Genomic DNA, 19,766 nt, shown 5'->3' with positions numbered 1-19,766 from the left:
ACGAGATTTTTGTCCTGGCAGTGCCTTGACCACATTTTATCATTTTTTAAAAGTTTATGCATCATGATCATGATTTTTATGAATTAATGAAAAATACGGTGCATGCTTGGCTTCAAGAAAAATTTACGTATATGCATGTTTTTATTAAGTGATGAATACAATAATATGTTTTGAAGAATGAGATTTGGTTGTGACTAACATGATTATATGAGATATTATGAGCTGAGGCCAAAGCTCAGTGGACAGGTAATGTTGTCGCTGATGTCCCCACCGCCGGGTACCGCGGTTTATAGATGGATCCATCGAATAGAGCTGATATGATAGAGCTAATACGAAAGTCACAACTAATGAACTTAATTCAATTAAAAGAAAATATATACGTATATGATGATATGTCGAGACATGCTTTCACACGTTATGATGTTCTTTGACACTTTTATATTCATGCTTTTAAGTTCATGAAATATATGTTGAGTATGGTATTTTTCACTCCTTTGTGCTATGGATATGTATTTGTTATTAACGATGCAGGTGTGTTGAGTCTTTAGACTCGCTAGGCTTGTTTGATGCAGGTGACCACTTAGATGAAGAGGACCGGAGGCGCGGAACTCTGAGTTGGCAGGGCTGAATGTGCGAGCACGACCCAAGGACCACACTTTTCCGTACATCACGATTTTATGTAGCTTCGAGGGGATATGAACAGTTTCAAACATTTTCATGATACGCTGATGATTTTTTTAGGATTTTACTTGTTTATTTTATTTATGCATGATTTTGGGTCGAGTTGGCTATATTTTTAAACTGCAAGCATTTTTATATGTCGAGTGTTTACGATTATTTTTAAATGGCATATTTTAAGTCGAGTTGCACGCATGCAAACTATTCAAAAGTTTATTTTCGAAAATGTGAGCTTTAAAAAAAATATTAGCAACATTTTAAATATGTAGACGTTACAATACTACTGTCAAAATTATGTCTACTTTCGAGTTTTTAAAGAAAAGTTGTTGTCCAAAGATTTTGTCTACTCCATAAATACTTTGAATAAATTTAGTTCACGTTCTAGTAGCAAGAAAACAAAGCAGGTAAGTGGGCTTATGTTTTAAAAATGTATTTGGTGTACGAATTGATTACATTTTTTATGGTTCAAACATGAATTATTCGTTTCATGTAATTTTTTAAGAACCTTATGATTTTAGCATTTTTATGATTCAACTAGAAATGAGAAGTATTTCCAACTATGATAACTTTATGGTCCCTGTGTGGTGTGATAATAATTATATTATGGTCTCGCCCCTTAGAGGATTACTATTTAAGGAACTGATATCAGTTAACCATGAAAAGTAGATGAATTTTAGTGCTTGATTTATGTTTATGACGTCAAGATTATGATATGAATATGTTTTATGCTTATATATATATATGTTGTTACATGTCTCGAACGACCCTCATTTACTTTGTATTTCGCAAAATACTTACCCTTTACACTCTCATCATAGATAAGAACGAGGAACAAACTGAAGATGAAAACTTATTGGTACATTTCATGTTCGCAATCTTGATTTTGATGTTAACAAACTTGTCATTTTGTTTCTAATGAATTTATCTAAGTGCGCAGAAAGCTACCGAGCCTAAACTGAAGCTATTGAGATGCAAACTGAAAGTACAAACTGATTGCTCAAACTGAACCAATTCAACTGATATATCAAAGACCTGTTCAACCGATTGTCCATCTTATAATAATTCAGCAGAATACCTTCAGAAGCCCGGCCAGCTGATTAAGAGCTCAACTGATGAAGAGCCCAGCTGACCAGTTCAACTGAATCAGTGAAATCAGTTCTGCTGATGAGCCAACTGATTTCACCACACCAGTTCAAGACCAGTTCAACTGACCAATTCAGAACATCAGTGAGGAGCCGATCAGTTTGCAGAACAAGACAAGCTTATCTAAGTGGAATCCAGCTGAGCACATTTCAGTAAAGAAATTGTCCAATCAAAGGACTATATTGAATGTTGCAGCAGAGATTAAAGTCAAGACGTTCCAGAATGACAGTCAGAAAGTACAAGTCACAAATATCGAGGAACGGATTTGTGAGGCTCGGGGCCAAAGAGGGCGAGGGTGATCGCCGATGCCATGAGGTTGCAAGGACAATGGGCGACTCCTGGCAGGCTTCTAGGCGGAGGGAACATGGATGAACCGATCTTACACCGGAAGGAGAAGGATTCCGAAACTGATAAGGTATTGGACTATGCAGTTGAAGAGGGCTTAAAAAATTTTATATGTATTGATAGGATCGGTTGATAGGTTGAAATGTGTTTAGAAGGTGGGGGATTGAATAAACACTCACGATTTTTATAATCTTTTCGAAATGAAGTGTCAGTTCTGTGACAAACTGAAACTAGGAATCTTGTCAGTCGATGACAATCAATTTAACTGATAAAAGTTGTGGAAATAAACTGACTGAAAGATAGAATAAATAACTGAAGTAATAACACAAAGATTTATGGATGTTCGGAGAATGAAATAACTCCTACGTCACCCCTTTTATCGCAAGGATATGATATGCACTAAAGACATTGATCGATACAAAAATTGTACAGACCCACTTCAGTTTGGACTTAACACTGCCAAAACTGAAACTCTTAGTTTACTAAATAACTCACAGTTCTTCAACTTAACTTAGCACAACTGATCTAGATAAGATCAAATAGACAATACAACGATTTGTGCTTGTAATCTCTAAAGGTAGCCTCAAATGCTACGAATAAATCAGATAAGTGTGAGCATTTGATCTTTGAGTGACAGATATGAATTTAGCAGGGTAACAGCAGTTCGATTAGGTTGTTTGCTCAACTGCTCTTCTCACCTATTTATTGGCTTATCTTCAACGGTAACATTAAATACAATTTGAATCAATATATCCGTTGATTGCCACGTCGATATTCTTCTGACATTCGTACATTGTAAGCTCTGAAATGCGGCGTTCCACTAGGAGTTGCAGTCTGCTTTGTACTGTTGTCGGTTGAATGTCATTTTCAACTGATGACGTGTACAGCTGAATGATCAGCTGATAAGCTCAAAACTGAATATGTCAACTGATAAGTTTCCAACTGACCAATCAGATGTCTTCGATAGTTCAGTTCAGCTGGTTTCAGTTGCCTTCGATAATCTGCGCATTAATCTTCAGTTAGGCAACTGTCAGTTGATTTATGTAGTTCAGTTACTACAATTAACTTGATCATTTAGTCCAATAAATTTAAACACATAGTTTATCAAACCACCGAAATTAAGTTTCCAACAATTTCCCCTTTTTTGGTGTTTGACAAAACATGTAAAGTATAAACTGATCAACTGAACTTAAAATAATCTGCGAATTCATTGTAGATAAAATAATTCTTCTAATGTACAGATTCGTACAAAGAATAAAAATAAAGAATCTTCAATCATTAACTGAAGTCAGTTGATCTTCATATCTTTTTCTTCTTTTGTTCCCTTTGTCCCCTTTGCCTTCTTTTGTTTCTCTAATTTCCCCCATTTTGTCAAGCACATCCACTTTCTTTGATAATATTCGAACATATGTTGCGATATCTTTTACATCATTCATCACAGTGTTTTGCAATATATCAATCCTTTTGGTGACTGTATTCTCCAGAAAATCAAAGCGTCTGCCGACTAATGCTTGGGTTTGGAAATGGGATTCATTCGACAGCCTATCTTTCTTGATTTCTTCCATCTAGAGAAATAGAGAAGTCACACTCTGATTGAGTTTATTCATTCTATCCGAGGTAAACTCATTGTTCGAGTTGAGCTTCAAAGTGTGTGCAAGATGAGTTGATTGAATTGCAGAAATAACATTTATCATACTGACGAGGTTGGACTGAACAGTTTGAAGTTCTTCAAATAGGGCATCAGTGTCTGAAATCCCAGGAGACATGGCTCCAGAAGTTTCTGGAATCTAGTTCCCTTTCATGTTGAGTAAATACAACCATCGTACCGTCAGTTGGATCTGTTTTATACGCCACTATTTCTGAAATATTTTCATTTGTAAGTTCCTCAGGATGAGAAGAGACAGTTGGAAGAACAGAAGTAGTAGAAGGTTCTTCAGTTGGTTGATGAACTGGTTCTTCAGATGGCACTTCTTCAGTTGAGACTGAGTGCAGCTGAGCCTCTTCAGTTGGTTCTAAAACTGCCTAGTTCAGTCACAACTGGTGACTGAACTGGCACTTCAGTTTCTTCAAAAATGGCCTTCTCGGCCTGTTCTTCGAAACTAACAGCTTGATCAGCTGGTTTATCAACAATAATAGGATCATCTTGTTCTTCAGTAACAGTTGGTTGGTCTACTGGTTCCTCAGATATAACATCTTCAACTGATCTTGATGTTTCTAGATGAATATCAGAAGTTACTGATTTGATGACCTCATCAAGATTGGCCAATGATAATTCAGCTTCAGAATAAGGCGGTGGATCACCAGTTGAAGATGGGGGTGCTGAAGATGATGATGGTAGAGCAACTAATGTGGACGGTTCAGTTGCCTGTTGAGCTGTTTCAGCAACTGTTTTCTTGTATGGCTCTTGAAACTGACTGTTCAGCTGGCTCTTCTTCAGTTGATAAATCTTGGGAAGCCGCTGGAATGATAAGTTCTTGATCCATTTCCCAGTTTTTGATCTCATTTGCAATGCAAAAAGATCCGAGTCCAGTTGATTATGCACAACTGTATCATTGAATGCACTCGGACTTGTAGGATAAAAATTCATTCGCAGTTCAGCAACTATCTTTTATAGCTTTTTAACTCTCAGTTGATTGAAAAAGTAATTCTTTCGCTCCAGAGCCTGAAAAATTGTAGAAGCCTTGACTATCCTCAGAACAACAGTCTCCAGATCAATAAATTTCTTCAGTTTAGACTTCTTCTGAAGCTGTTTAGCAAAGACTTCAGTTCTGAACTTCACCCATTCATTGTAGGCTTTGAGCTTGTTCCTTGCAAATTCATAGATCTCTTTCCAAATAAGATCAATGTGAGTTTGGATGGCATTGGTTGGCCTGGGTTCTTCTTGCATCCTCCCTTTGACTTTAGAGTCAGTCAGGACATGAGGAATGCTCAATCCTGGTGTAGTTGCATCAATCTTTTCTCTGATCACTATTCCCTTAGGTCTAGCAGTAGGTAGGGAAGTGTAGCCAGTAATAGTGATCAATGGAGCCTTAACTCCAGCAAGCTTCTTCTTGTCACCAGATTCAGTGGCTTTCTTCTTCGATAGGATGGTAGATAAAGGCAACTAATCCTCAGTTGAGGATTTAGTTGGAACAGCTTTTAGTGGAATAGCCTTGATAGGCTGTTTAGCTCCTGACTGCATCAATCTTTCAAGTTGGAATGGTCCCAATTGCAGCAGCAGGCTTTGTCTTCAAGGTTCCTAGCTTCTTGACGACCTTGGGAGATGGAGTCTTTTCTGAGTCAGTTTCACTGACAATCAGTTTGCGCTTAAGCACCTTCTTCTGAGTCTCCTTCCGTGCTTTCTTAACTGATTTGGGATCTCCTTCCATCCCAACTCCTTCTTCACTCGAATGAACTTTTCAGGAGTCATGTCCAGTTTCTGCTTGGGTGGCTGGACATTTTTGGCATTAAGATTTTCAGTTTCGATGATTTCTCAGAATCATCAGTCACCACCCCTTTACTTTCAGCACATGGCTGAGCTGCACCGCAAAGCCCTTTGACTGCTTGGACGACTGAAACATAATCCTCAGAATGTTGAAAATAATATTCTTCCAATTCAGCTTCCGTCCAGCCATAATAGTAGTCATGGCCTGAAACTTCTCAAGAGTGAGTGCAGCAAAGGATCCAGCCTTTGCCAAAAGCCCCTTTGCTACTATATCTGCCAGCAGTTGTACCTCTGGCTTTAGTTCCTTCTTGGGATCGGAAACCTTGATTTTCCGACCATCAGCAGAGAGTAGGGTTTGCATCTCTTCAACATCAGATGCCTTGAGTTCAGAAAGGTTAACTGACCCATTAGTAGGCAGTTGGAAAAGGTTTCAGAAGAAATCCACAATGATCAGCTACTGACCATTTACAGTAGACGCTATACTGCCTTCTTGAGTGACATAGCCAGTGGCATAGAGTTCCTGAACCTCTTTGACATAGATTTCTTGGGAAGATAATATCAAAAATTGTTTCAATCCGGCTTCTTCCAGTTTGATGAAGATGATCTTCACAGCTTCATCTGCTACTGTCATAATTGATTCAAAATCGATTGCCATAGCGTTCATAACGTGAGCTGGAATTTGATTTGCCATTTGATTGATGAAAATCTGCGAAAAAGAGTATGCTTTGAGTAGAATTTTGCTCTGAGTGCTTGAATGTGCGAGTAAGAAGAAGAACTAATTGGAGCGGGATAAAGTACTGATATAAGTGACTGTTCAAATTTTTGGACACGTGTCAGTCCAGGAAAATTTGAATTTAAAATTGTTTACGTGTGATAAAAACGTGTATAGAATTTGAATGGATTAAGTGGGTCCACGTTTCAAAATACTATTCAATGAATGACAACATTTAATGCTTCGACAAATAGTCACATCATTTAATATAGAATATTATTCGATTTATCAGTTAACATATTTGAGAGGATCAGTTGGGTCAGCAACTGAGTGACCAGTTGAAAACTTAGTCAGTTCAGTTGAAGACCAGCTGACTATTCTCTTCTCAGTTAACCTTTTGATCAATATTCCCCCTTAATAAATGCATATAATAAAAAGTAAGGGTAAGAAAGACTTAGTCTTAATCAGTTAAGGTTAGATGACTCTTTGTCATCCTCCTGTCTCTTCAATTCTTGTCTATAAATAAGATAATTGATAGTTGGTAATGAAATCTGAACTCCAATGGATTGTGAAAGCAGCACACATGTCCCTCATCCTTCATGGACGCCTCAAAATATTCAAGGATTAAAAAGTGACGCTGAAGAATGTATCTTTAGAAAGGTTATGTCTGTTTGGACTAATGCTCACTGCATTCAGTCAGTCAATGATGGAGAGTTCCCTGCTTCTGCTAAGCAGAGATCTCTTGCAAGGAAGCTTAAGAGGCGTGCACATGTTGATCATATAACCAAGTTAATCAAGGATGATGTGCTGATCCATATGATGCTGTTGAAGGAATGGCACTTGCTTCAGAGAATTGAAAATGCCGAAGCCTTCAAGAATATTAGGAGTCATGACTTGAATAACTGGTTGATGTTGTGGCAAGATGCCGTAGAAAGTAGACTGAGTGATGTTGTATGGTATCGAATTTATTCTCAATAAAATCTTGATTTGTACCATTTGTTGTCTTTTTGCCTTTCTGCAAAACTTAACTTTCATCAGTTGACAAATAGTTAACAAACTGAATAGAAGAACTGATAAATGACTAACTGACATCAGTTGACAAACAATTAACGAACTGAATTCAATAACTGATAAATAACTAACTTACATCAGTTGAAAAATATTTAAATAATAAATGGCAAACTGAATGAACAGCAAATGACAAAGAAGTAATAAAACTATTTAAGATAAATCAATTAAACCAAGTATATTGCGAAAGTGAGAAAACTTAGTCTCTGGCAATGGTTTGATGAAGATATCAGCAGCTTGTTGTTCAGTTGACACATAATCCAGTCTGATAGCTTTCTTCAGAGCATGATCTCTAATGAAGTGATGTCTGAAATCAATGTGTTTGGTCCTTGAGTGAAGAACTGGATTGTAAGTTATTACAATCGTGCTCGTATTATCACAAAATATGGGAGATTCTTTAGCATCAACTCCATAATCTTTCAGTTGTTGCTGAATCCAGAGTAGTTGGGCACAGCAGCTTCCAGCATCAAGGTATTCTGCTTCATGTTGTGGAAGTAGCTATGGATGTTTGCTTCTTGTTGAATCATGAGATCAGTCTGTCTCCTAGAAACTGACAAGATCCACTGGTGCTTTTACGATCTAGCTTACATCCTGCATAATCTGCATCTGAATATTCAACTAAATTGAAAGAAGATTCTTTAGGGTACAATAATCCCACATTTTGAGTGCCTTTTAGATATTTTAAAATTCTTTTGGCAACTATAAAATGCGATTGCTTAGGATATGCTTGAAATCTAGCACCCATGCAAACAGCAAACACAATATCAGGACGACTAGGCAGTTAGATACAATAATGAACCTATTAAACCTCTGTAGAGTGTCGTCTCAACTGATATTCTCCCTTGATCATTGTCCAGTTTGACTGATGAACTCATGGGAGTGCTTGCAACTGAACATGTTTCCATGCCAAATTTCTTTAGCAGTTCTTTCGTGTATTTGGTCTGACTAATAAAAATACCAGTTTCCAGTTGCTTCACTTTTAGTCCAAGAAAGAATGTCAGTTCACCCATCATACTCATCTCAAATTTGTCCTGCATTAACTTAGCAAATTTCTCACATAATTTGGGATTAGTTGACCTAAATATAATATCAACATAAATTTGCACGAGTAAAATATGATCATTTTTAGAAAATTTGAACAAAGTCTTGTCAACTGATCCAACAGTAAAATCATGACCAGTTAAGAATTTTGAAAGTGTCTCATACCAAGCTCTTGGAGCCTGTTTAAGACCATATAAAACTTTTTTCAAATGATAGACATAATCAGGAAAAAAGTGATTGATAAAACCTGGATGTTGTTCAACATAAACTTCTTCTTGCAACTGACCATTCAGAAATGCACTTTTTACATCCATTTGATAGACTTTGAAGTTCTTGAATGATGCATAGGCAATGAACATTCTGATTGCTTCCAGTCTTGCAACTGGTGCATACGTTTCATCATAGTCAATTCCATCTTCCTGCCTATATCCTTGTACAACAAGTCTTGCTTTATTGCGTGCAACTGAACCATCTTCGTTCAGTTTATTTCTGAATACCCATTTTGTACCTATAATAGTTTTGCAAACTGGTCTTGGAACTAAGTTCCATACATTGTTATGGGTAAACTGATTTAGCTCCTCTTACATTGCATTTATCCAGTTAGGATCAGCAAGAGCTTCATCAATTTTCTTAGGTTCCAGTTGGGAGACAAAAGCAGAATGAATAAACACTACAAGAAAAACACCCAATGACAACGCACCTACGACAACGGTTTTTTTGAAAAACCGTTGTCGTAGAGTTTTTAACAACGATTTTAGTGAAAACCGTTGTCGTAGGTGCGATTTGACAACGGTTTTTACAAAACCGTTGTCTTTTAGGGGGTCAAAGACAACGGTTTTCTAAAAATCGTTGTCCTTCAGCATTTTTTTAGGGCAAATAGAATCGTTGTCTTTTGGCGTGTTTTTTTGGTCATAGTGTGTTTTTTTGAAAAACGACAACAATTTTTTTAAACCGTTGCCATACTTAGCGACGGATTTGGAAATTCCGTCGCTAAGTTGAATTTAGCGACGGTTTCCATAAAACCGTCGCTAATTTCAACCTTACAGTCGTCGCTAATTATTGCAACGTTTTTAGATAAACCGTCGCTACGGATAGCGACGATTTAAGTTAAATTTGTCGCATGTCAAAACATGCCACAGTTTTTTAAAAACCGCCGCTACCTTTAGCTACGGTTTTCTTGTAACCGTCGCAACATTTGGCGACGGTTTTATATAACCAATACCGCGCAAACTCTCTATAAATATCTTAATTTTCGATCCATTTTCCTCCACAACACATAAAAGTTTTTATCTCTTACACTATTTTATCACTTCTCACAACAATTAAAGTTTTTCTTACAGCTTTATAACACTTAAAATTTTTTTCTATTACACAATTTTATCACTTCACATAACACTTACAATTTTTCTCACTATTTCATAACACTTAAAATTTATTTCTCTTACATGATTTTACTACTTTACAACACTTAAAATTTTTCTCTCTTACACGATTTTAGTTTCGATTGTTAGTTTCTTTTAGATTTATTAAATTATTAAAATAAATTTTTTTTTATTTTTGGAAACAACTTAGCGACGAAACTCATGATTAAAGACCGTCGCTAAAGGTAGCGACGGTCGTTATATTTTAACCGTCGATAAATTTAGCGACGGTTACGAAGAAAACAGTCGCAAATTCTACCTACCACAACGGGTAAAAACCGTTGTCGTTGAACGGACTTTTAACAACACCCTCAGTTACTACAGTTTTAAAAAGGCTACGACAACGGATTTTATCCATTGTCTTATGCTGTTTTTGTTGTAGTGAAACAAGTTAAGCATTTGATTCCTTGTTCTTACTGGGATCAGATGGATTACCTATCACCAATTCTGGTTGATGAATTTCTTCCATCCGAGTTCAGCATTTGTTGTTTCCATATCAGCAACTGCTTCTGTTGGCAACTGAATGTTTTAAGTTTCAGTTGGAGCTGTATCAGTTTGTAACTGAATATCATCTGTTAGCTCCACCAATTGATTATCAGGAGCAGGTTCCTGTTCATCTAATTGATCTAGTATTTCTGGTTAAGGTGTTTGAAGGATATTTCTATCGATATGATTTTCTTCTTCACTTTTATCCTCCAAACTGATCTCTGTAAATCGATCAAGTAGCTCAACTGGATCAGTTGGCTTATCAGTTAGTACAGTTTCATCAAAAACAACATGAATGGATTCTTTAACATTTAAAGAATTTTTATTAAAAACTCTATATGCTTTGCTTAATGAAGAGTATCCAAGATATATTCCGTCTGCAGATTTAGCATCAAAGGCCTATTAAATGATTTTTACCGTTACCATGAATAAAACATCTGCAGCCAAATTTCTTGAAATAAGAAACCAGACTTTTTTTCCATGCCAGATCTCATATGATGTTTTTGCATGATTCTTATTAATCATTGATCTGTTCCGAGTATAACATGTAGTGTTTACTGCTTCAGCCCAAAATCTTTGAAAAATACCAGAATTAGCAAGCATTGTTCTAATAGCCTCTTTAAGGGTCCGATTTCTTCTCTCAGCTACACCAATTTGCTAAGGTGTTCTAGCTGCTGAGAGCTCATGCTTGATTCCAGTTTTTCTAAAAAAGTTGAAAGGTTTTGATTGATGAATTCAGTCCCTCTGTCAGAACTTATTCGATCTATCCCAACTGATTTTTCATTTAAAAGCCTTTTGAAGAGCTTAATCAGTTGTAAAGTAGTTTGGTCTTTTGATTTGAAAATAATTACCCAAGTAAATCTTGAAAATTCATCCACAACTACTAGGGTGTATTTCATTCCCCCTAAACTCATGACTGGTATTGAACCAAAAAGATCCATACGTAACAGTTCTAATCATCGGGAAGATTATTTACAACCTCTGTTTTTGAATGAAGATCTTACTTGTTTATCAAATGGACATGCTGAACAAACTTTGTCTTTGAAGAATCTATTTCGGGCAAACCAGTTACTCAGATATGCAATAGATTTGAAGTTTAAGTGGTTCGACCTCTTATGCCACAACCAGTTCTTAGAAGATTTGGAAGCAATAAAACAAACTGGTGCATAAAGTTGTTCAGTCCAACTACTTTGTAAGTATTTCCACAACGATTTCCAGTTAGAATGACCTCATCAGTTGAGTCTCTAACTGAACAAGTGTGTCTGTCAAACTGGACTGAGAAATTATTGTCGCATAACTAACATATGCTTATCAAGTTATACTTCAATTTCTCAACTAGCAAAACATCTTTAATTGTAAAGTTACCATGGATAAACTTACCATTACCCACAGTTTTACCTTTGGAGTTGTCTCCAAAACTGATATTTGGTCCAGAATATTTGATCAATTGAGATAGCAAATTTGCATCTCCTGTCATATGTCGCGAACAACCACTGTTTAGATACCAAATTGATTCTTTGTTTGTACCTGTTACCTGCAATCACATAGTATATATAATTTTGGTACCCATTATTCATTTGGGTCCTAAACTGATTAGTCCTTTAGGAACCCGAACTTGAATCAGTCTAACTGACTTCCCAGTCACTGTGTTCCAAATGGTTTTTCTTGATTTCTTGGCAATTTGTGTGTGATGTGAGGATGAAACAGTATGATTTGTATCCTTTTTTAACTGGCTATTCTTTTGATATCATTTTTGAACTGGCTTACAGTTGTAGTAATTGTAATAGTCATTCCTTGAGTACTGATTTTTGTGACTAAATCGTTTAGGTGACCAGTTTCTTGTATCAGTTGAACTCTCAGAGCTATATCCAATACCATACTGTTTGCATTTGTTCTTACTTTCAGTCAATTGAACAAGTTGGTTTACTAGGTTCCAAAAATTCATTTACCGTGGTTGATTTTACAAAGGTAATGTACTTTCCTTTGTTTTCATTCAACCATGGTTGTGTATCACTTGCAGAATTTTCAACATGATTGTTAAAGTCTAAACCAGTTTTATCATCAACTAATTTTTGTGAATTCTGCATTTCAGTCAGTGCAAGTGAAGACTTGTTCCAAGCTTGAATCAGTTCAGTATGTTTTAAAATTCCTTGTTTTTAACTGACATATCAAGGCTTGATTTTCAATCATTTCAGCTTTTTGTTGAGAAATCTCCCTTTTTAGACTCAAAATTTTAACTGACTTTTCAGTTTCTGTTTTGTTGTCATTGGGATCAGTTTGCTCAATTCTAACCTTTTGAAATGATTGAGCAAGTTTGTGATACTCATCTACCATGTCATGCAATGTGGTAATGAGTTCCTCACGAGTGAAATCAGAAGAGCTGAAGTCAAATACCTGTTCACTTGCTGACTCCAGTTCAGCATCATCTACCATTAAGCACTTGAATTCCTCTTCATCATCACTTGAACTGCTTGGGCTTTCTAGTTATGACTCATCACTGTCAGTTTCAGCCCACTTAGACTTACTTTCTTCAGCCAAAAGCACTTCATGTTTCTTTTTAAAATATTTCTTGTCATCCTTGGTTCTTCTTCTGTGCTCATAGGGCTTCTTTCCCTTCTTAGGTTGATACTCGACTGTCCTTCTTTGGCTTAGGACAGTCTGCTATGAAATGACCAGATTTTTCACAGTTGTAGCAAACATATGATTCTTCTTTTGATTGGTTTTTCTGATATTGCTTCTGGAAGTTTCCTTGATTCCTCCTCATAAACCTTCCAAATTTCTTCACAAACAATGACATAGCATCATCGCTCAGTTGATCAGTAGATTTGTCAGCTGAACCGGTGGGTTCAAGTCTGATAGCAGTTAAAGCAGTTGTGGCAGCAGGTGTAGAAGGTTCTCCTTCTCTGGTTTGTAGTTCAAACTCATAAGCCTTTAGATCAGCAAACAAGTCATGAAGTTTGACCTTGTTCAGGTCCTTAGATTCTCTCATTTCCATGGTCTTGACATCCCATTCTTTGGGAAGACCTTTGACCACCTTCAGTGGCACTTATTTGTTCGAATACACCTTTCCAAGTGCATTCAGCTCATTGATAATTCCACTGATCCTCTCATCATATTCGTGCAAGGATTCTCCAGCTTTCATCTGGATGTTATCAAACTTCTGAACAGTAACTGATAGCTTGTTTTCTTTTGTTTGCTCGTTCCCTTCACACAGCAGGATCAGTTTCTCCCATATTTCTTTACCAGTTTTCCACATCTTGATTTTGGTAAAAGTGACTTTATCCAGCATTTTATATAAGATATCATTAGCCACATTGTCTAAGTTGGCTTTCCTTTTATCCTCAGTTGTCCATTCATCTCTGGGCTTTTCTAAGCGATTAGGTGCCCCACCAGTGATGGCAACTGCTGTATTAGCTTTTATTATCTTCATGGGACCATCAGTGATGACATACCACATGTCATAATCTTGTGTAGCTAAGTGAGCCTGCATTCTGATTTTCCAGTAGTCAAAATCTTCTCTGGAAAACATCGGTAATTTTGTTGAATGAAGACATATTGATCGGTTTTGAATAAGATTATTCTGAGACAAGATTCAACTGCTCTGATACCACTTGATAGGATCTGTTGATAGGTGGAAATGTGTTTAGAAGGGGGGTTGAATAAACACTCACGATTTTTATAATCTTTTCGAATGAAGTGTCAGTTCTGTGACAAACTGAAACTAGGAATCTTGTAAGTCGATGACAATCAGTTTAACTGATAACAGTTGCGAAAATAAACTGACTAAAGATAGAATAAATAACTGAAGTAATAACACGAAGATTTATGGATGTTCGGAGAATGATATAACTCCTACGTCACCCCTTCTATCACAAGGCTATGATATGCACTAAAAGACTTTGATCGATACAAAAATTGTACAGACCCACTTCAGTTTGGACTTAACACTGCCAAAACTGAAACTCTTAGTTTACTAAATAACTCACAGTTCTTCAACTGAACTTAGCCACAACTAATCTAGATAAGATCAAATAGACAATACAACGATTTGTGATTTTACGCTCAAAAGGTAGCCTCAAATGCTACGAATAAATCAGATAAGTGTGAGCTTTTGATCTTTGAGTGAGAGATATGAATTAAGCAGGGTAACAGCAAGCTTGAGAATAGATAGTTCGATTAGGTTGTTTGCTCAACTGCTCTTCTCACCTATTTATAGGCTTCTCTTCAACGGTAACATTAAATATAATTTGAATCAATATATCCGTTGATTGCCACATCGATATTCTTTTGACATTCGTACACTGTAAGTTCTGAAATGCGGCGTTCCACTACGAGTTGCAGTCTTCTTTGTACTATTGTATATTGAATGTCCTTTTCAATTGTTGACATGTACAGCTAAATGATCAGCTGATAAGCTCACAACTGAATATGTCAACTGATCAGTTTCCAACTGACCAGTCAGTTGTCTTCAATAGTTCAGTTCATATGGTTTCAGTTGCCTTCGATAATCTGCGTATTATTCTTCAGTTAGGCAACTGTCAGTTGATTTGTGTAGTCCAGTTACTACAATTAACTTGATTAGTTAATCTAATAAATTTAAACACATAGTTTGTCAAACCACCGAAATTAAGTTTCCAACATGTATTACTCATATAAAGAAGGTGCATCTTCTTTTCGGTAGCTCATCACATATGAACTCCAAAGATTAAGCGTGCTTGAATTGGGAAAATTTTGGGATGGTTGACTCCCTGGGAAGCTTCCCAGGGTGCGTGTGAGTGAGGACATAAGTACACTGGAAAGACTCGTCTTTGTACAGTAAAGACAGTCGTCGAATCTGGGGCGTTACAGTTGGTATCAGAGCCGACCTCTCCGAGTACGGTATGGTTCGGGGACGAACCAAGTGGAAGCTAGTGGGCATGTGAGGCCCAGGACCGAAGAGAGCGGGGGGTTATCGCTGGTGCCATGAGGTTGCACGGACGATGAGCGGCTCCTTGCAGGCTTCTAGGCGGAGGAAACATGGATGAACCAACCTTACACCGGGAGGAGAAGGATTTCGAAACTGATAAGGTATGATACTGTGCTGTTGAAGAGGGCTTAAAAGATTTGATATGTACTACTGATATAAAGACGGTGCATCTTCTTTGCGATAGCTCATAACGTAAGACTCTAAAGTTAAGCAGTGCTTGACTTGAGGCAATTTTGGGATGAGTGACCCCCTGGGAAGCTTGCCATGGTGCGTGTGAGTGAGGACATAAGCACGCTGGAAAGATTCGTCTTGGTACAGTGAGGAAATTCGTCGAATCTGGGACGTTACAGGATTCAACTGGAGGGAGAATATTTGACGAGTCTTGATGTACAGTCACGAAGCCTCTCTAAATGCAAGATCAAGACCATCAACAAAAAAGTGTGTGAAGATCAGAAAAGAAGAGAAAAATAAGGCATGCCAACAGTTTAGTCTAGAAGCAAAATTCTCAGTGTGTGAGAACACTTTTGTGTTGCATTCGTATATATCAGTTCTCTCTCACACACACACTGTCACTCACACATACAGAAAATTGAGCTTATTGATAAGTTGAGCGAGTCTGCACAAAGACGTTAAACTTGTGTATGTAGTCATTAACACATAGACGTAAAACAAGTGTTGGCTGGAAGGTGATGCTTTCAGTCTAGACTAGGAGTTCAGTTAGGCAGTGGTGTAAGTCCTAAGTTGAGTGGGTTTGTACAAGGTGTTGTATAAATCAAAGTCTTCTAGTGAATCCTACCCAAGGTGGTAGAAGGGGTGACGTAAGAGCAGTTGAAATCTCCGAACATCCATTAATATATCTTGTGTACTTAACTGTTTAACTACTATTTTCAAACTGATTTGATCAGTTCGAGCTGTTATCACTTTAGTTCTCACCATAACTGAACTAATATATACACTAATTGATCCCCCTTATTTCAGTTATTCAGTTTACATAATTTAAAAGACTTTCAAATTAGTCAACTTTCTTAACGAAGGATTATTTTGAGTGTCTTCCGCTTGGTCTAAAAACCAAACTCGATTTAATTCATCAGTGTTTACATTCTTAGAGCACGAGCTACTGAAGCTCGTGAAGAATATGTGTTTGAAGCACCCTCGCAGGTATTAGAACTGATCCTTCAGTTGGTATCAGAGCTAGTTGTTCTAAGAAGAACATTTGAAAGCTGGTATTTTAAATTTGTTTCAAAATGTTATTTAAAATGGATTTCAAAATCCTCTTAAAAATTTTATATGATTTTACCGTAGGAAGAGAAAATAATATTGGATATGCAACTAATATTGTAGCCACTTTTCTAGACTCCTTAACTTTGATGTTTTAGCAGCTTGCAGGGTTTTGAGTCCCAAATGACAGCAGAACAGCTAAACTGATCAGTGGACAAGATTTCAGTTTCCAGCTTACCAGTTCAGCTGATCAACAGACGAAACCCAACTACGCTGAAATGTTTGATTATTATGAGCTTAATCATCATCAGTATATCGCCGCTTCATTGCCATATCAGATCAAATAGATGTTCAATGCGGTTCAGCATCATTTGAGTCCAGTTTGACTCATCTCGACCAGTTAGCCATCATAGAGATCAAGTACAAGGCAAATTAGCTGCTCTTCTGGCAAAGAAACTCAAGATCGATGCAGCAGTCAAAGCCTTCAAGGCAACCAATTGTTGGTGAATCCAGTTCTATTATGCATAAACTAACTGATATTTCATGTTGTTTAAAATTTGCTATAGTAGTAGCAATTTAGCTTACACATGTTAGTGTGCTTAATGTATGATACAAGGGACGCGTATTTGATTAAATAAACATCATGTTTATCCAGTTAGTTTCTATGTAACTGAATAGCTATCCTAAGATTTGCTGCTTAAACTATTTGAATGATAAAAGATACTAAAACTTCATTAAATTGCGTAAATAAATACATTTTAAAGGGGAGTTTTTAATTCAGTTCTTGAGGGGGAGCTTTCGTATCCTTCGAACTGAAAAATGTTTTAAAATCATTTTTAATTTAGTTCTTGAGGGAGAGTTTCCATTAATTATCCCTCGAATTGAAATTTCATTACTTAAATGTTTTGATTCTCACAAAGTGGGAGAATTAGTTTTAAATTTTAAATTTCTTTTAAAATATCAAGGTTTGTGATCATAAAAAATGAGGAGATTGTTGGAACATTTCATGTTCTCAATCTTGATTTTAATGTTAACAAAACTTGTCATTTTGTTTATAATGAATTTACGTAAGTGCGCAGAAAGTTACCGAGCCTAAACTGAAGCTATCGAGACGCAAACTGAAAGCACTAACTGATTGCTCAAACTGAACTAGCTCAAATGATATATCAAAGACCAGTTCAATTGATTGTCCTAGCTGATAGGTAGCTCAGCAGAAGACCTTCAGAAACCTGGCCAGCTGATGAAGAGCCCAGCTGACTAATTCAACTGAATCAGTGAAATCATTTTATCTGACGAGCCAACTGATTTCAGCTTAGATACAAGTCTAAAACTAGACGTTTAGAGTAGATTTTGAATGGACAAAAGCAAAAAGGGAGGCTGGAGTGGTTGGAACAGCCTATGCGTGCAAGCTGAGAGGTGGGAAATCAGGTTGCCTTGGGTCCCTACAGCTAAGGGGGCTGCATGGGACCCTAGCCATGGTCTGGAGGTTTGGATTAGAGTAATAGTAAGGGCTAGGATGGGTTTGGTCTGGGCTTGGATGGGTTGGTTGCGTGCTTGAACCGAAACTCCACAAACATGCATTTGTTGGGTTTTTTTGGGGCGTGGGGTTCCTATGTTTAAGGGTTCGGTGCAAGGGCTGGAACAGGGGCTGAGGACATTCCTTTGCGTCCTGGTGAGGGGATGGAATGAGCCAAGGGCTGGGACAGCAGCTGGTGCGTGAGAAAACTACTGTACACGAGAGGATGTGTTTGGGACGCTACTAGTGCGTGAGCTTTAGGGCGTGAGGCGTCTGGTCTGTGTCCAAAAGGGGCTGATCATGGTCTTGTTTAGGGTCTAGGGCCTGGTTTGGGTCGTTTCAAGCCGTGGTCCGTTCGTGGTCTTACTTTGTTCGAACGTGTCAAAATAGGGACAAATTGAGCCTAGGTTAAAATTTTAATCCAAGTTTTGGTTTTGGCTTGGGTTTGGGGACTTCCATTAACTTACAATGAATCTTGGAATGTTAATAAAGGTCTGGTCTCGGGTTGTTTAGGGTCAGAAGGGTAGTTTGGTCATTTGTTTGCCCGAAAATGCGAAAACGAGGGTAAACGTGTCATCCGGTAAGCGAATCCGTAGTTTTTGAAACCTAGGTCCTAAGATTGAATTTTCAGCAAGCTACTGGATATTTTTGGTATTTTGAAATTTTTGAAATCGAGTCATTTTCGTTAAGTCAAGGTCTGGAGTCGTCCGAGTACGTTATAGCATTGAATCGTGTGTGGTCAGTTCGAGGAAAGTCGAGGCGGTTTGCAACTTCCTAAAACAATTCCACATCATGTAAAATGTTATTTTTAGAAATTTTAAAGTATATGCATGAAATATTCTATTTTTAGAAGTTTTAACATATTTGCACGTATATGCTATTTTTAGCAATCTCAACGTACACGAATGATATCAGTCATTTTTTGAAATTTTAAACAATATGGAAAGTTATAAATGTTTTATGAAATATTAAAGTAAAGGAAAATATTTTTGAGGAATGCGAATTGATTGTGATGTAAAAGTAGTAAGGTATCATGGGCCCACAAGGCCCAGACCATATGTGGGGCGCCCTAGCCCTTCTCCAGCCAAGATGAAAAGCCCATCAGGGCCCAGGTATTCTCCTATAAATATCAGGTTTGGGTCTCTCATTCATGGATTCACTATATTTTTCTCAGTAGCACTGTTAGCTGCTCCCCTCATATATCATCAGTCTCTGACTTGAGCGTCGGAGGGGCTACGCCAGGACACCCTCCTGGCCCCCTTCTAACGATCTTATTTGTAATTTCAGGCTCAGGGTAATTTCAAAACTTGCGGTCGGACTAGTGACACTTGCTGGAAGCGGACCCTAAAATTTTCCGTGACTATCAGTATCCATTGAAAATGAGAATGGTGAACTTGCAATGAAAAAGGAGTGTACCGTCGAAAACGGGGGCGGGAATCTCAATGATAATGGATCCATTGAAGAAGTGAACGATGAAGTTATTTTATAATAGTCGGAGGGATTGTCGAAGAAGAGGACGTTGAACCCGACGGCCTAGTATTATGGTTTATAGATTGATCAGTTGAATGAATGTTGTCACCTTTCGAGGATCGGAATTCACCTAAAAATGATAATTTTAAATGAAAAATATTTATATCTACGCATGATTTCAAAAGTTGCATATTTTTGAAGATTTCATGTTTTCATGAAAAAGACTATTTTTAGTAAAATAATTTTTATGAATGTGATTGTATATGTACGTAATTGCC

This window comes from Primulina tabacum, chromosome 16, assembly GCF_025594145.1.
Source record: "Primulina tabacum isolate GXHZ01 chromosome 16, ASM2559414v2, whole genome shotgun sequence".
NCBI lineage: Eukaryota > Viridiplantae > Streptophyta > Magnoliopsida > Lamiales > Gesneriaceae > Primulina > Primulina tabacum.
The sequence above is the reverse complement of the archived record's forward strand: the minus strand, read 5'-3'. Positions refer to the sequence as shown.